The 19,224-nt window shown below is 43.3% G+C and overlaps 1 protein-coding gene across 3 annotated transcripts in view; it reads right to left on the bottom strand.

Annotated features, from left to right (window-relative positions):
• SRRM3 (serine/arginine repetitive matrix 3) overlaps positions 1-19,224 on the bottom strand; it is a 454,137-nt gene that overhangs the window by 408,037 nt on the left and 26,876 nt on the right. The gene's annotated exons all lie outside the window — the stretch shown is intronic.

The raw sequence follows: 19,224 nt of genomic DNA, 5'->3' as shown, positions 1-19,224 counted from the left end.
GTCTTGGGCCGGCCACTGGCACTTGCAAAGAGCGATACAGAGACCGAGAGGCAGCATGCACTCTTTAAGCTTCCACTAACACAGCAGCAGCGCTCACAGGTGGCGCCGTCCTCTGTGTATGCCTCTCTCCTCTCTTCCCTGCTTTCTCTCAGGCTGATTTATACACTGACGGCTGCAGCTATTATAAGTCGCATCCGCTATTACAAGCCCACGTTCCACATCAGGGATGGTCAGCCCAAGCTGCACATTATTTACTATATGAACAACACAAAAGAGCTGCAGGTGGCTCTATAAGGCTCCGTAGCCTGAAGGAAGTGGAGCCTCTTATGTTAAGGGGCGGGGACTCTGAGTGACACACATTTATTGTTCTGGCCTCTCGAGATAGAGACAGGCAGCAGGACACGGAGGGTGGAGTGGCACAGGAGTGGAACTGCATGCACTGGAGCCCAGCAGTGCATTCAAGGTGAGATAAGCTGTGGAGGGATCCTGGGAAGCTGAGTTACAGTCTGTAGGAGCTGGCTCAACCCCTCCACATAGCCACCTTGTTATGTGTATTCCCATCCAGTCTGTACTACTACTTCCAACCCCCAGCTGCCATCTGTGTCCCTGCTACTACTATCTCCCAACATCTGTGTCTCTATTACTAATACCCCCATCTGTCATCTGTGTCTTTTCTACTATTACCTCCATCCACCTGATATGTTCCTACTACTGCTACTTCAGCCCCACTCCAATCCTACCCACCTGTCATGTGTCCCTATGACTACCCCCACACACACGTGTCATATGTCCCTACTACTATTATTACTACATATCTGGACGGCAATAATAATTAAAACATTTATTGTCAGATAAAGCATTTTTCTTTATCAATTTGATTTAACCAATTTGTTTTTAAAACTAGTAATATTTTATTGATAAACTGTGTGGTAAGGGATTTTTTTTTATTGCTGCAATACTGTAAGTGGCATTTAAAAAAAATGTGTTTATCAGCAGAGAAAGCCCATGTTCTCTATATGTTAAACCATTTGTGGATGGGCCGCTGCTCGTGAACAGTGCTGTGGGCTTGCAGTGCTGATTCCAGCAGTTTCCTACAGGCTTCAGCCTGAGCATAAGGGTCCGTGTACAGCAAAAGCAGAGATCACACACTGTATATAGTATATTTATTGAATGGGGCACAGGACATTTTATAGACAATAGCCATCTGGTGCTCTGTATGGCAAGGATAGTCTCAGTGAAAGAATTTGTCCTCATCACATCTGTTACAGGTTAAAATTGGAACTCTAGTACTTTAACACCCCCCCTCATTTAACAAAGAAATATTGTTAAATTTATATTCACAAAGTTATTGACAGGCAGGGACTGTTTGAGTGGTGGCTCAGCAGGTGTGTTGGGACCGTTTTAAAGGTTTTTCTTAGCCTGCAACTTGTGATCCTATATGCAGTAGAAATGGCTCTGGCAGCTCAGCCATAGTGCGCAACCATAGGGGTTACTCAGAAGGTCGATTTATCCACTGATCTGCGACCAATACAGTCCTAACTGTGTGAAGTTTGTATATTCTCCCTGTGCTTGCGAGGGTTTCCTCCAGGTACTCCGGTTTCCATCCACACTCCAAAAATATACTGGTCTATCAGACAAGCCTAAGACGATAAGTGTGAATGTGAGACAGCGCATTGATCAAGATGTTCAGCAGCAGAAGGGAGGTTTTAAGAAAGTCCTAGTATAACATTGAGGACATCTTATTTGGAACTGAGTTTCCCTGGAATCCTACCCTCTAACCTGAGACTGATATACGATCTTTACTAAGAACAACATTCAAGAAAACTAGCAGCGCCAAAGGTGTCAGGACATCCATTCTTATATACAGTATTGCAACCAATACTGCGTCTTTGCACGCAGTCAATTGGATTTGCGAAGCCGCTGGTGGGCGTCTCAATACAAATCCAGGAGGAAGCAACAATTGCATATTTTCGCACAGCAGCTGCGTATATATTTCAGCTGTGATGGAATTAGCAGGTGTACATCTTTGAATAAGGTCCTATGTGTGTAATATGTCAAAAAAGAAGGAATCCTGTCTTTGTCATTTGGTTTAGCCCCAGCTGTAGTTTCCATATAGTATATAAATAACAATAATATGTGGATTCATTAAACAATCCGGAATACCTACACTTGCTCTTACTGTAGGTTATCTCCAAAACTTTCCAAATGCGGTAAAACAATGTGAAATAAACTGTAACAGAAACAGCCATCGGGCTGATGATTTTACTGCCTTGACACTTTGGCCCTCATTCAGAGCCGTTCGCTAGCGGCCGTACGCTCGTTCCGAGCGATGTTCGCACATCTGCGCATGCGTACGGTTTTTAGTACGCATGCGCAAACCAGTCAGTGCGGCCGAAAATCGTTTGTACGCTATATAGCGAGTGCCTGCTATTTTGAGTGACAGAATGAGGCATATGTGGGTGGTAACAGGGGAAGGTGCTTGAAAACGGGGGAGTGGAATTCGAACGCAGGCGTGCTTAAAGGTCAAAACGGGCGTTTTAAGGGAGTGCATAATTAATACAGCAGCGTCATTGACCACGTCACTTGGTTTTTTTTAACTCAGAACTGCTCGCAAAATAGCGGTTGAAAAAACCAACCACAAGAATAGCGAGCAGTTCATACGCTGTACGATGTACTCGATTAATCTAATAAATAGCGGACATGACGTATGGTGCGAGCGGCCAGGGGGCGTTTTTAAGAAATAAACGAGCGTATGTTTTGCTCGCTCGTTCAGACTTAGAGGTGTGAACAGACTGCAATGTGCGAACGGATCATTTGAATAGCCACCCCTTGTTTTTGAACGAACGTCCGCAAATAGCGAACGGCTCTGAATGAGGGCCTTTGTCCATAAGGAATATAAGTATACCATTATTTGAACTTTTTTTTTAAAAAATGTCATGGCTTAGAATTTTTTCTGCTTGAAAATCATTTAGCAATAAGCACGGTTTTGATATTTATTACTTGGTACTGTGTCAGTCTGGCATTTTTGTCAGTGTTTATCTGGATCTTTATGTTATGCACCCAATATGATTTGAAGCTATTTGTGTGTTTGAATTTCCTCTGGTTACTATGTATAAATGTGTGTATATGTTTATGTATTAGCTATGCCCTCCATGATACTAGCCACTCTCCCTGTGCAGACAACACCCCCACAGCACTACCCCCGCGGTGCTGATCACACCCACTGCATTAATGTGCCCGATACATGCACGATTCATGAGCGATTGAACGATAACGATATCGTTATCGTTCAATTGCTCATAGAAATTGTCAAGTAAATTACAATACTATAAACGTTACATTGTAAAAACATTACATGTCCTCACGAATTTACTGCTTCCAGACCACGCTCTGAGCGCTGGTTAAGGGAACACTTTTTGAGAGAGGCACACCAATTTTTTTTCTTATTTACTTATATATGTTTTTCAAACACATGAAGACACCAGTCATCAGATAATGAAGACAGGTGTCGAAACAGCAAAAATTAACGAAGATCGTTTACTAAAATCGTTCATTTACTAAATCGTGTGTGTATGCAGCTTTACTGTTCATAACCATCTTCCCACAAATTTAAAACAGCTAAAAATGTGTGTTGGCAATAGGAAATTACATGATAGTGCCACGGAGAGTCCTTTCACAAATTACAATTTATTTTAGAACATTAACTGAAATACCTTCACAGTACTGCGTATATAGGGTTGATGCTGTCCAGGGCAAATAAAAAATCTTGCCCTTTAAAAACTGTTCTTTAAAATTATGAGCCGTATTCAAGTTGAGCGGACCCGTGATACTTATTCGCCTCCCGGACCTTTCGCCTACTTCGCCTGTTTTGCAGGCGGAAAAGTATCGCACGCGTGCCCACGTATCCCCGTATTCAATTTGAAGGTACGCGAAAACGGGACACGGCGAAACTTAAACAAGCGGAAAGTCCTGACAGATTTGGGGAGATCAGCCTGACGCCCCCCAAAAGATGCTCTGACATGGGGGATCCCTATGGCTTGCTGAAAGTATTTGTTGTTTTTAAACGGGCTCAATAGCTGCTAAATAGCGTTTTTGTATAAGTGGTGAAGAATAGTATTCAGGAGGTTTTTTTGCAAAAAATAACTTATCCCAGCAAATTTGGGGTACTTGAAAATGGGGGCCATCATATTTTAAAGTTGCTAAAGTTAAGTTTAAAAAATCGTAAAAAATCCACCTGCCGCAAACACCTGAAGTGAAAAAAACTCCAGGTGCATACTTGGGGACCCCCCTGGAGTCTATTTCGCTAATTATTTGTCCCCCAATAAAAAAAATTTCGCCCCCAAATTGAAAGTGATCTTTTGGGTTGTTCTTAAGTGTTTTTTTTTTCTCATTTTGACGCAGTTTACCTTTGGGGGACTGTCTGAAGGCTGCACGGGGGTTCCCGCAATGTTACACCCCAAAACCCCAATTCTGCACTTTTTTCCGCCTGCTATTCATAGGCGAAACTTTATCACCTATTACATTGTATTAACTTTCCGTCTAGGCGGAACGTCTTTCAAATTGAATACGGCGATACTTTTCCGCCTGGCGAAATGACGTCATCGGCTAAACTTTTTCGCAGATTCTGGCTATTCGCTCCAAATTGAATACGGGCCTATGTCTGGCTTCTTATATTGGTATGCAAACTGGTTGCTTATAATACCGGTTTCTGGATTTTTTTATAATTTTTTTTCATGGTAAGTCTTTATAAAAATAAATACACTGGGAAAACAAATTAGGGAAACACTCAAATACAAGAGCAAGGCAAAAAGTCAATAGGTCAATAAAGAATACCACATGGGCACCACCTAATCGTGACATCACAGGATTAGCCCTCATTCCCAAGTCTGAGCACTTGCGAAAACCATCCAGATAGCAGATTAAAATTTTTACCTGCTTTTGTATAATTTAAGCGATGATGAAGAGACTCATATATCAGGTGACTTGTCCTCATACTTGCTACCCTTCAGTAATGACCAGGAAGCTCTCGAAAATTTGGGTAGCACTCCCACCACCAGGAAAGGTTGACAAGTTTCACGGGGCTGGGGCCACCATGCCGCGGCCGCCCACTTCCCCAGTGAAGTGGGCGGCACAGGCGGGCAATGACGCAATCACTTCCCACCCAACAATGGCGGTAATCTCGGCATTGCATAGCGGATTGTGTCACCACGCCACCAGACCCGCCCACCTCTGCTGAGCCCTGCCCTTCACCGCCCCCAGACTTCCCGAGCCCCCCCCCCCCCCCCCCGCAGTGCCAATCTGGCTGCCTCCTCCCGAAGGAGGTAGCCAAAAGGTTGGCAACTATGCTTGTCATACATGATTCATCCTGACGTATTATTTTTCTATATCGTATACACTATCCTTTTCCAGGATTAGATCAGTAGAAAGATTACGGTGGAGATTTAATAGAGCTTGAAGTGAGATAAATAGCACCAACCAATTAGCTTCTAACTGTAATTTTTCAAACACAGCCTGTAGAGTGACAGTTAGGAGCTGATTGGTTGGTGCTATTTATCTCCAATTTTATCTTTCTCCAAGCTTTATTAAATCTCTCCCTTAGAATACTAAACATATAATTTTCTCTGAAAGTCAAACATTTATATTTTTATGTTTTCTGCTCTTAGCTGAATTAAGTACAACTGGGACATGAAGGATAAACACACACACACACACACACACACACACACACACACACACACACACACTTCTATCAACTGCATCTTCATCAGACTTGCATAAAAAACACATTTTACTATGTCTTAATTCCCAATTCACATTGGTTGGGTGATTATTTGCTGTGCTTTTTCCATCATACAGGAAATCACAGGACAGAAATCTAATTGGGAGCAGGGGAGGAATGTTGCTAGCAATTATATCTGACTGCTAGAAAACAATATAAATGAAGGTTTAGCTGCACAGGCATACTGCTGATGCAAGCAAGTATAAACAAGAAGGAAGTTAACCATCAGCAGTCTAAATAAAGCATAACACTATATATATATGTATAAATACACATAATGTAAGTCCCATTTACTATGACAAACCAGATCATCGTTTATTATCTTCTTAGTCAACACATTTGCAGCTGTAGTCTAGAGAGCATTCTAAAAGGAGATGAAGGTAATGTGTGGAATAGGAAAAGATATTGCTATTTAATTCACTGCTTATAGAAAATGTTCAAGATCCCAGTGCTCTCAATTAAGCAATGCCTAATACACATATGGTATAATGAAGCATAAAAAAACACCCAATGATCAAATTATAAGGTGTATATACGCTGATGTTCCAGGCTCCTGCTACTGCCATATTGTCATTCAGACAGAAGAGGACCTGGAAAGAGCCATCCAGGTTTACACTGCTGGGGATACTCCAGCCACCATCCTTTAAAACGTATTGTGCTTATTGCCCAAAGGACACTATTGATGTGTGATAATTCTTCAGTTGCCTGTATAATGCCCAGTTCATTAACTTGTTCACATTTGCTATTATTGGGCCTCTAAATCTAACGGTCTTTTTTATATCCCAGTTATCAGTGGCGTATCTATAATGGGTGCAGTGTGGGGGGGGGCCCACACACACTGCACCCATATTATTTTAGACTTATCTGTCCGTGGTCCCACGTCGGGTGTCTGCGCTGCTCAGAACACCGGAAAATGTCCGCCGCGGCCATTTTTTGGGTGTTCTGCGCATGCGCAGTAGACTCCGGGCACTAGAGTGTGCCCGGACTCTACTGCACATACACAGAATGCCGGAAAAATGGCCGCCACAGCCATTTTTTGGCGTTCTGCGCATGCGCAGTAGATTCCGTCTGTCGGCTGCAGGCCACCGGGGAGAGAGGAGAGGGCCCAGCACAGAGAGTGCCCCTGCTAGTTATGGTCCATGGTCTAAGATCGGGGGGGGTGGTTAGGGTTAGGAACCACTAAAGGAGGGTTGGGGGGAGGAGAGGAGAGGATTAACATACAGTACTTACCAGGTCCAGTCCGGATTATAGATCATTGGCCCTCCAGTTTCGGTATGCGAACCGGCGGCAATTCAGCCGTCGGTATTTCATACCAATTCCGTCTATACACCATAGGGCAGGAGACATCCGGCGTGACTGACCTGCACTGCGAGGTGTAGCATACTACCTTTTTGTTAATTTGGGCATGTTATTTGCATCACAGACAGTGAAACACCATTGTGTACTAGAGACGCTGGGCTGTGACCATAACCGCACAGGAATTAATTCTAAACACATACAACGTCACAGATGAAGCACAACAGAACTTGGTGAAAAAAAGTCTTGCCCGCTGCATCGTAGCACTTTGTATACAGATTCAGACTCAGTCAGTCGCACACAGATATACAAGTGTCACATAGCAAATTGATCAGTGCAAGCTAGCAATGTAGTTTTGTCACTCATGAAAATAATATGCACATTTTGTGCAAGAAAGATGCTCGGCTAAGCCACCTGGGACCTGGCTCGCTGAGAGGGGCTATTGGGAATGAAATCCCGGCTGTCAGGATTTCGCTGGTCAGAATACCGACAGTGGCATCCTGACACCCATAGGAACGCACATATTTTCCAAATCCTTACCCGAACCCTCCCCGATGCCTAACCCTCCCCCTAATGCCTAACCCTAACTCTGCTACCTAACCCTAACCTCCCCCTAACTCCCCGATACTTACCTTCGGGATGCCGGCGGTTGGGAAACTGGTGCCGTGATCCCGACCTGTCGGGATTTCTGCACCGGTATACAGACCGTCGGCATCCCGCATACCAGGATGCCGACTACATCCCATTTGCGACGACTAGAGCCAGTGTTTGAGGACACATCTGTAAGTTACAATGGAAAACACTACTGAATCAACCCTTACCAAAGAGCTCTCAGACATTTTCTTTTTAAGCTAATTTATGATGGGGCAGAATTCCCAGGCTGTGCCATGACTGAAACAGCACAACTTGTCTCTGCACCTGGATTCTGAAGGTACAAAGATATCCTGCAGTCAAGCTGCGAGCCTGAACTTCTGAAAGGGCATTCACAGCATCAGCAGCGATATGCACAGCTTTCTTTAAAGAAATAATAAAAGAAACCATACTGAAACACAGCAATGATCACCCTCCGCAGAGATTTGTACCAGTGTTACTGTTATGGACCCCTGAGGAAAGATAGACTCTTCTCATAGCCAAATGTACTCTGAATTCAGAATAAATACATTAATAAACACTAACTCTGCAAACAATGGGCCTGATTCAGAGCCGTTCGCTATTTGCGGTCGTTCGTTCAAAAACAAGGGGTGGCTATTCAAATGATCCGTTCGCAAATTGCAGTCTGTTCACACCTCTAAGTCTGAACGAGCGAGCAAAACATACGCTCGTTTATTTGTTAAAAACGCCCCCTGGCCACTCGCACCATACGTCATGTCCGCTATTTATTAGATTAATCGAGTACATCGACCAGCGTATGAACTGCTCGCTATTCTTGTGGTTGGTGTTTGCTACCACAAATTTGCGAGCAGTTCTGGCTATAAAATAACCCAGTGACGTGGTCAATGACGCTGCTGTATTAATTATGCACACCCATAATACGCCCGTTTTGACCTTTAAGCACGCCTGCGTTCGGATCTCCACTCCCCATTTTCAAGCACCTTCCCCTGTTACCACCCACATACGCCTCATTCTGTCACTCAAAATAGCAGGCACTCGCTATATAGCGTACAAACGATTTTCGGCCGCACTGACTGGTTCGCGCATGCGTACTAAAAACCGTACGCATGCGCAGATGAGCAAACATCGCTCGGAACGAGCGTACTGCCGCTAACGAGCGGCTCTGAATGAGGGCCAATATTTGAAATCAGAAAAGTGTTTTTTTCAACGGGAACAATATTTTTTCCAGTCTCCTTTCGTCTAAATGAAAAAGCAAACAAACAAGCATACAGTACAAAAAAAAAAACAATAACAATTTTAATTTTAAAACTCATGTTGCTGTGACTAGAAAAATGACTAATTTAAAAGGCAAAGTATTACTTTTAGATATGTTAACACAATGGACCAAATGTAATAGGGTGGGAGTTTAAAAAAGTTTTACAGTAAACTCATACTTGCCTACTCTCCCGGGACTGTCGGGAGCCTCCCGAAAATCGGGTGCCGCTCCCGACACCCCGCAAGACTAGGCAAGTCCCCCGGAATAGATGCCAGCTCCCCGCTAACCCCCGCGCCAGCCGCAAAAGTGGGCGGGGGATTCAGCGCGAATCGCGTCATCGTAGCCCCGCCCCCTGCCTTATAATGCCAGTAATATTGGCATTATAAAGCGGGGGGCGGGGCCACTATGACGCGATCGCGTTGGCACGCCCCGCTCCGCCTCTTTGACCCTCCCCCATCCTCCCTGCTGGAGGGACCTGCCAGCCCCCTCCCGGATTCCCCTGCCGAGATGTCGGCAAGTATGAGTAAACTCACATTGGTCGAGTTTTATCTACAAAATGGGAAAACATCTGGATGAGAGTTTAAATAGTAAAGGTGCATACCAGAGCCGTAACTAGACTTTTTGGTGCCCTGTGCCAGAAACAGCATTGGCGCCCCCCTCATTTTTCAAAGGGACACAATGCACCCAAAAAAGGGGAATGGCCTCAAGGGGAAGGGCCAGGGAAGAGATAGGGAAGGCCAGGAGATGCTGGGGATGAAATAAGAGGAAGCTACAAGTGAGAATGATAATAAACAGACATTTGACAGGCCCAAACAGCGCCCCCTGACCTGTGGTGCCCTGTGCGATGGCACTGGCCGCACTACCCTAGCTACCGCCCTGGTGCATACACACGTAACGATTTTGTAACCAACGATTATCTGTCAGATTTTCCTTTGAAAAAGTGAACGATTTTTGAAGTGTAATAAAAATGATTTTTACAACTATGAACGAAAAATGTTCCTTCCCTTAATGAAAATCGTTCTGTTGGATAGTCTGAAATGAACTACAAACTACAAACGGGAGCGCGCTTGAAAGATTTTCGTTCATCATTATAACTCAGAAACTAAACGATTTTTTGAACGATTGAAAGATTACGACGTTGTTATAGTTAAATCGTTATGTGTACGCACCTTTAGAGTTTTTTTAGTCTAAAAACATGTGAGTTTGCATGTTCTCCGACTCTATTACATTGGGTGAGTTTAAAAAGTGTGAGAGTTTACTGCTTAACTCTCACCCTATTACATTTGGCCCAATGTCTCCAAATAAATATAGTATTTTCCCTACACAGTTTGGGAAGGAGATGGCTGCTAATAGGTTTACTAGTGTGGACTTTTAAAAAAAAAAAAAAAAAGTTCAAATTGCATATCAGCATCTTGTTCAATTTGCATTTAACTATTTACATGAGATTTGGGTGCTTATTATCTACATTTTCCAGCCACTTACTGTTATGTGTATGAATTGTGTTTTTGTCCATCATTTGTGCTCATAGTGAAGCCATACTTCATGTAGTATTTGTAAATTGCGTACAACTCTGAATGAGGTTGCTGCCCCAGTTTATAATCTAAATTCTCTACCACATAAACACAGAATTGCACACATGCCCTCATATTGCCAGAATACAACTAAAATAAAGTCTTTATTTGTGCGTGATTCCTCCTATGTATACTGTCGCTGTGATGTGTTATTTTTATCCATGCATATATGAATATCTAATTGAAAAGATTTATATTATATAGGAAGATTGGTGTGTAAGGGGCCAATCTATCAATTCATATATGCTGGATATCACCCAAAAACATTTGGTCGGGAGATATCCACAAATATTAAGTTTCCCCCAAATGTACAGGGCAACCGATGCAGATATCAGAAATCTGCTGCAGTCGTCCGTTTTAGACCATAAAAGCAGCTCCCCGTATGGTGGATGCTTAATTGCAGAATTTACCAAGCTGCTTGGCTCCGGTAGCTTTGCATTAGCCATTGTAGCCTATAGGCTACTTAACACAGCATTTACAAGATGAATGACAACATTGTGACTGTCGACACATCATACCACAACCGTGGGGTCTATTAGATCAATTTAATAAAGTGTGACTTAGAAGTGGCCGCGAGTAATTGTGGCTATATGCAGCACTTGTGGTACTGCCAGACTTGCAGATTTTTGTTTGCAGCCCTATAGGGCTACTCACAACAATCCACAAGTCCAGGGCAAGATCGGGCCTCCAGGAGTGCGAGTTATAGTAAGCTGGTGGGATTTCCACACTGCTACAATGGCAACTTGCCCCCTCAATCTTAAGTGAATTGACCGCTATATATCTTGTGTTAACTGATGAGTGATATCAGGAAGAGAAGGATAATGAATACAATATAATTATACAGTACTTCTAATACCTTCATCATCTTGGGGGATTTTGGCAATAAAGTAAATAAAATATGTAAGTAGTGCTTCAATTTATTTTGAGAATGTAATAAGCCTATTCATACAATTGCGTACCAGTAACAATGAATACATGCACACAGTAAAGTGCAGCCTTTTTAGAAGAGCAAACAATTATCTGAAATACTGCACATTGTAGGATCCTGTAGACATCTTCTAGCCTTTAAATAATGACTTATTCCATTTTTGTATGATTATATTTAGTTTCTTTCTTAATGGTTGTCCTCTTTCTGTCTTCTTTTTATTATTGAATTTAGTAGAAACAGAATCAGACTTTAAATTGAAAAAGACAGCATGTGGTATCATGAGGTGGACCCAGGCTTCTCTTGAGTGTCTCATCAGTATGAAAATAGGGCATTCTTTTTCGATAAATGTCTACCAGAAGCTCATCAATCTAACCTATGCCACAGAGAGGTGTAGCAAATAGAGAACATTGAGAATCCTTGGAGAGTTGTGTTTTGTATCTAGACAATTAAGTAAGGCAAGGATAGAAATAGGTTGAAGGCTGCTGTGTTTAAGAATCCACTAGCACTTTCAGGATTCTTTTTATAGCATATTCCCCTGGCAAAAAAAAAAAAATACTGCATTTTGTGGATTGATTTATTCCCCTGCTCTACTGTGTGTGTGTAACCAGTTTAATAACTATATTTGAAAGAAAATGTTGAAATACTGCATAAAAAGATGTCAGCAATTAGAAAAACAATTGCTTTTATATAAATATGTAAAAGAACATTCAGACGTGGAACATACAAGTAAAGCGTGGGCCACAAAAATTGCACTCCTATGTGTTTTTGTTGAGTTGCACATATCTTAAAACTCAACATACGGTACTGTACATGTTTTGGAAGGCAGCTATATTAAGATATGCTTGAATCGCATTAAGATTATGATGACTGGCGTTTTAACCACTTAACTATTTTTTTCCCAAAAGCAGTCAGAAATTGCTGTTGTTTTTTTTTTTTAGATTTAATTATTGTCTTTTAAAAAATATATTTAAATATTTTATTAATAAAAAATATACATAGGTGGGTGTTTTGCGCCCCCTGTGTCCATAGGCCCTATTTTAAAATCGGTGGAAATAGTTCCCCATCCGTATCAAAAGAACCCCAGCAGTATCATCCCCCACCCCCCTAATGGTAATAGATCCCAATGGGCCCCAACTGTATTCGTACCCCACTCCCCATGTGTCACTAAATATATAGTTGTACATGTTTTATCTATTCCTATCCCCACCCTCAGTGGCAGAAGATGCCTCCCCCCCTTACCCCCCCTTCCTCTGTGCCATAGCACCACCCCCTCAACTTATTGCAGAGCTCAGCAAAGCGTGGGTGCAGAGGGGACTAGCGCTTGGAGGGGAACTATGGCATGGGACCGTTCCAGATAAGTGGTTAATGAATCTTTAAAAAAAAAAAAACCTGCTTATTACTGCTGATGTATATATAAAAAAAAAGAAAAGATAGGGTGGGGGGTGGGAGCCGCATCGAGTGACACCATCTGAGGGGGTTACACCGAATAGAATAGCTGCTCCTTTATTTTAGTGTCACCCCCCTTGGATGGTGTCATCTACACTGTGCTGGGAGAGGCTGGGGCTTTCCAACATCTCCCGGATGGCTGAGCAAACCCCCAGCATGACACGCTGCATGCCTGCCCCCAAAAAGGCATAAATCAGGGGTACACTTCCGCACAAAGGTTCTAGAGGTGCCGCACTGGGTGTCACAACCCGATGTGACGTCTCTGTGTTGGATCTATATACAAATGGCCAAACAGTGCATCTTTTTCACAATTTAACCAAACTAAGCGCAGCTAAAGACTAAAACCTGCAATGAGCCAATCAGAAAGCAGTTCATTAGTGTTGTTGATCGTTACCATTATCATAATTCATTTTGTTTTATTGCATCAGGCCACCAGTATGCGTAAGATACTGCTCCTGACAGAAGTACATTCGTCTGTGTCTAGACGTACCTCAGTCATAATTATTTGAACATGTCTACTGCACTCAGTCTACCATCTGAATCAGAAGGAGGTGCGCGGTAAGATGCAACAAAATTTGCATACGAGGTGTAATTTTGGAGTGCGCATTTTAGATATGACTTACTATAATAAGCTGTAATGTACTGTATGTAGTCAGACAGTGCTGCGATACAGATTTATTTGTTGTGGTACAGGTCCACCCATAAAGACCAAATTTGTAGTGTCACAACTACACATTAAACCAGGGGTTCCCAAAGTCAGTCCTCAAGGCACCCTAACAGTTCAGGTTTTAAGGATATCCAGGCTTGTGAATAGATGATATAAGCACTAAGTAAGCCACCTGTGCTTAAGCATGGATATCCTTAAAACCTGGACTGTTATGGTACCCTGAGGACCAATTCTGAGAACCACTGCATTAAACTGATATCTGAAAGCATACTTACTGACTTCTGCTTTCTCCTCTCCAAGAGAAGCCCAAATGGCAATTTAATGGGGAGGGCTAAAATGACAATTCTTAAAAAATCGTGTCATATTAGCCTGCCCCCTCACTACAGATCATACTTGCCTACTTTTGAAAAAGCATTTCAAGGAGATTGTGAAAGCAACACCTATGAGCGCGTGTTAAAATTGACGTGTACTGCTACATCTGAGAGGTGTGTCATAAAATTAATTTACATCCAGCTGTTACTAAGATCTATTTGGTGATGAAAACACACTGATACTTTTCAGAAAATCTATGTAGCTAGCTATAGGGATCATTGTGCCTTATAACCAATGCAGGGAAATTATACTAATGATCCCATTCAAATGTATATATCTGGTTTCTTTTTGTATATAACAGCGACATAATGGGGGTAAGGTGCAATCAGGGAGATTACTGGACTCTTCAGGGAGTCAGGGCGATTACTACTATTTCAGGGAGTCTCCCTGACAATCAGGGAGGGTAGGCACGTATGCTACAGACCCGCTATTCGCATTATTATTCTCTCCATCCTGCCCACTTCACTAGGAAGTAGGTGGATGCAGGAGATCCACCCACTCTTACGGTGGACTACCCAAAAAATCGCGTGTCTCCCGAACCTTTGCGGGAGGGTAGGTAAGTATGTCTGAAAGATAACACATACAGTAACTAAATATATGTTTAAATTCCTTTACATTCAGCTTTCCATATGTCAGCATGACGTCAGACTTCTTGGCAGCTAGGGAAATTCATGAATAGTAATGAAAGTGTGAAAACATAAACAGACATGGGTATGGTCACTGTACGCATCAGAGCTTCCTGTGACATCACAAAGCTATCGGCTAGCAGTACATTCCCTCTGACTGAGTGCATGGGATTGGTGTGGCAGGAAATCTTGCCTTTACCAAGAGCCAATTTAAAAAAGGCCTGCATTCATATCACAGAGAGAAAGCTGTACGGATTTACAGCTGACTTTTTAAAAAATATGGTATGTGTGTTTATAAGTGAATACAAGGTTTATAATTAGGCTATGCTATTAATGCTAGCGTTTTTAAGATGGAATACCAGGTACACTTTATAAAGCGATATACAATACTAACTTCATATTTATGCTAGTTAACTCAAATTGTGTTTATGAAAGTGTTCTTCACCATCCACTATTGTTTTAGCCCTCACCCAATAAACTTATTAAAGGGTTAGCGGCCATGCCTTGCATAGCACCACTTGTATACTAAATGCGATGCTCACCAGTTGTTTTATTATATACAAATTAATATTTATGCATAGAAATGATCTTTAAAAATGCAATCAAAATACATTCTGTGGTTCATGTTATGATGGCAAGTAGGGGGTAGTACATTATGTACATTAAGAACATTAAGGCTGAAATGCATCTGATGTGCTTGCAGCTCACAGCAAAATGTTCCACATTAAACTGCATTGAAATTTTACATCTGTTCAGAACATTATACAGTATACAAATCTCTAGAATAGTTTTAGAAAGTACTTTAAATTTCTATACTAAATAGAAATTTTAAAAGTATTCGTCTACTGGGGTCACTGTGCAATCATATGCTTGTTATGTAAATGGGAAGGACACGTATTAGATGCATAACACAGAGGGCCTGATTCAGAGCCGCTCGTTCGCTCCGAGCGATGTTCGCACAACTGCGCATGCGAATGGGTCGTAATGCGCATGCCCCAACCAGTCAGTGCGATCGGAAATCGAGCGCTCACCAAATAGCAAGTGCCTGCTAATTTGAGTGACAGGATGAGGCGTTTGTGGGTGGTAACAGTGGAAGGTGCTTGTGAACGGGGAGTGGAGATCCGAACGCATGTACTCGATTAATCAAATAAATAGCGGAGATGACGTATGATGCGAGCGGCCAGGGGGCATCTTTACAAAATAGCGAGCGCATGTTTCGTTCGCTCGCTTAGACATAGAGGCGTCAACAGACCGCAAAGAGCGAGCGCTCAATTTAAATAGCCGGCCCCTTTTTCTGACCGAGCGAGCGCAAATAGCGTCCGGCTCTGAATCAGGCCCAGAATTCCTATTCAAAAACAAGTCTATTACAAGTATATCCAGTATATTCCAGCAGCAAATTCCTGATACATCGGGATCTGTCTACTCAGTGCTATTTTCTTTTTTGCAAAAAAAAAATATAGTGGATTGTTAGCTCTGCCCTATAGCATATTCAAAATACAAGATTGCGGGGCCTATTCATCATCACTTATTTATCACAAAAGCATGTGAAAATTTACTAAGATTCGAGTTTGGTCAAGATTGTAATCTCTGGTGAGTGTAGGCATGTTTTTTATCTCGCAAATTTACTAAAGGGAAACTCTAGTGAGTTTGGGAGAGAGGGCCTGATTCAGAGCCAAACGCTCTGACCAGAGCGCTCGCTCTGAATCAGGGCCTTCCTCCATGAAAATGGAGCGTCCTCCTGGACGCTCGCATAGCTGTGGGTGACCACCCACAGCATATGCGAGCGTCCATGATGATGGTCGCGATGGTCTTGACCATCGCGACCATCGGGCTTGCGACGGAGACCCTGCGGTAGGGTCTCGCTGCCGCAAGCCCTGGAGTGATTTTGGCTCTATCAGAGCCAAAATCACTCCCACTGACATCACTAGTGATGTCAGTGGGGCCGGCTTCAGAAGGTAGGCGTTCCCATGGGAACGCCTCCGTCTGGCAGGCACGCCCCCGGCACGCCCACCAAAGGGGGCGTGCTGTCAATCAACATCGACAGCACGTCCCCTTTGGTGCTCGCCGGGTCTCGCACATGCGCACAATGGAGCTCCCTCCGTCGTGCGCATGCGCAGTGGGGGAACATCGACCCGCTTGCGAGCGTCCTGCGCTCGCGAGTGTCCTGCGCTCGCGAGCGGGTCTGAATGACTCCCAGAGTTCTTTAATCTCACTCGTAAAACTCTGGTGAATTCGCAAACTCGAATCTTCTCACCATCATACAAACTCGCAAGTACTTTTCATGAAAAAGATGCTATTTGCAAATTTACTAAGAATCGAGTTTTAAATCTCGGGTGACATAACAGCAAACTTGCAGAAAAATGTAAGTTTTAAACACTCATCCTCCTGAGCTGCGAGTTTACCAGAAACATACACAGATCATTGTGATTTGTGTATGTTTCTGCATGTGTACTTAATGTATAGTGTTTATATTTTTTTAAAAATGATGTAGGGCCCCCCCCCCCCCAAAAGCCATAACCAGCCCGGGACTGGTCAGCCAGTCCTGGTTCCAAAAATTACGGGGAACAAAACGAGTAAGGTTCCACCGTAATTTAGGAAACAGCACCTGGCTGCAAGGCCAGTGCTGGTTTTAAATACAGGGGGGAAAAAATTGCGTAGGGGTCCCCTTATATTTAAAACTAGCACCGATTGCAAACTGACTGGGGTGTAATGGCACAGCCAGGAGACCCTATTACCGGGTCTCCATGGCCAAAGCATTCTCACCCCAAGCCGGTCAGGTCAGGCCGGGGATCTCAGGGGAGGTGGGGACCACCCCAAAAAAGGGGTCTCTTCTCTCCTGAAACCCCAGGCTTGGTCTGAAGCCCGGGGCTCTTCCCCGCACCCCTGGAGCAGTGGGTACGGGGGTAATAAAGTGTAAAATAGAAGAAAACTATTGTACGTTACAGTGGAACTACAGATGCCAGCATGCCTGCCCTTTGGCACTTGTGGAACTACAAGTGCCAGCAGGCGGCCACCACCTGTACCCCCACTGTAAAATAAAGTTAAAAACCCACAGTACACACACACCGTATCTAGTAAAACTATTCCATACACCTAACCTACTCACACATACTTACCTGTACCAGCCGGTCTGTCCTCTTCCCCAATGTAGATTCCACGGATGTACCTGGAAAAAAGATCCTGTCACATATACTTACACCACGCAAAATGACAGATGACCAAAATCATCTGTTATTTCTCATGGGCCGCTAACCATTCAGCGGCCACTTTACTTGTAGCGGCCGCTCATTGGCTGGGACCCACATGAAACCACTTGGGGGTGGTGTAGGGGGTGTCACATCGGATACCCGCGGGGGAGGGGGGTGGAGGGGGTGCCTCTTCGGACACCCGTGGGGAGCCGCATCAGTCTGTCGGCCACAGAGACAGGTTTACAAGGATGGAAGGGGGGGTGACAAACACAGGCAGGGTTAGTTGAAGTCGGGAGGGCAGGCATTTAGGCAGGGGTTCAATCTCTCTTCCCAGCCTGTCTTCAAGTGCTGCCAGTTTTTCATAAGTGATAGTTAAGGGCAGGAGGCATGATGAATACAGTACTTCCTAAACTGTGTTTGAACTCGCAGGGAGTTCAAACCATAATTATCACAAGTAATAATAATGTTTTGATGAATATGCCCCTGTGTCTTGTGTAAAATGAACATAGCAAATAGATTTTAAGTTAAGTACAGTAAACCTATCAGTTGTGCTAGGCACCTTCATTGTTAATTGAAAGTTCTTATTCTAGCCTGGCATAACAGAGAAAATTGGCAACACTACCATGTGGATAGCTTCATAAGTGTAGGTGGAACTTACTCAACAGCTGCCCACACAGCTTCTGCCAGAAGAGCTAACAACTACAGAAGTATTTAAATCACATAGCAGAAACTTACCATAGAAGAAGAAAACATCATTAGTATGGACTTTGTTAAATGCAAGTTGTTATCATATATGCAGTTCAGACATCTGAACATAAACTAATGCAACTGTGACCACAGAGGCCTCAGACAAAATAGTTTTTTACATCCATCAGACCAGGCCAGATGACTCTGCAACTTTCACTACAATTTATAGATAAGTGGATTTGCTACAATCACCTGAGTGTAAACAGGATAAAATATGATCATTCTATGGAGACATCATCCAGTGAGAGGACTTGAATCCCTATAGCCACGTTTGTAACAACTTAAGCCAGACCAGTGCCGATCGGTGTCTGCGACTCAGTCGCAGTGTCCCCTAAGCTGCAGCATGATGGACATAGTGACGGGGAAGGGGTGGCAACAATATGCATTTTCAGAAATTGGGGCATGTCGACCCCGTTTTCATGACACTAGAAATGCGTATTTCACTGATCCTGGAAGCATGTATTTCCTGAGTAACCCGAGGGTTGCTCAGATGTCCGATGCTCATGCAAGTGATCCGATGGCTGCATCCTCGGATACAGCAGCGGATCACAGAAGCCAACAGGAGGGATCTATTTATACAATACGCCTCCTGCAGCATTAGCATACTCTGCATTGCCGCTGTGTGATATAAATAGCGTACAACTCTGATTCAGGCCCTATGAACTGGTTAACTAGCTCAAAACTGTGACCCAAATGAAAGTGGGCTTTAACAAAAGACAGTACAAAATTGGATACAT

Source organism: Taudactylus pleione, unplaced genomic scaffold (assembly GCF_031769625.1).
Source record: "Taudactylus pleione unplaced genomic scaffold, aTauple2 ptg000397bl, whole genome shotgun sequence".
Classification (NCBI taxonomy): Eukaryota; Metazoa; Chordata; class Amphibia; order Anura; family Myobatrachidae; genus Taudactylus; species Taudactylus pleione.
This window is presented reverse-complemented; position numbering and strand designations above follow the sequence as displayed.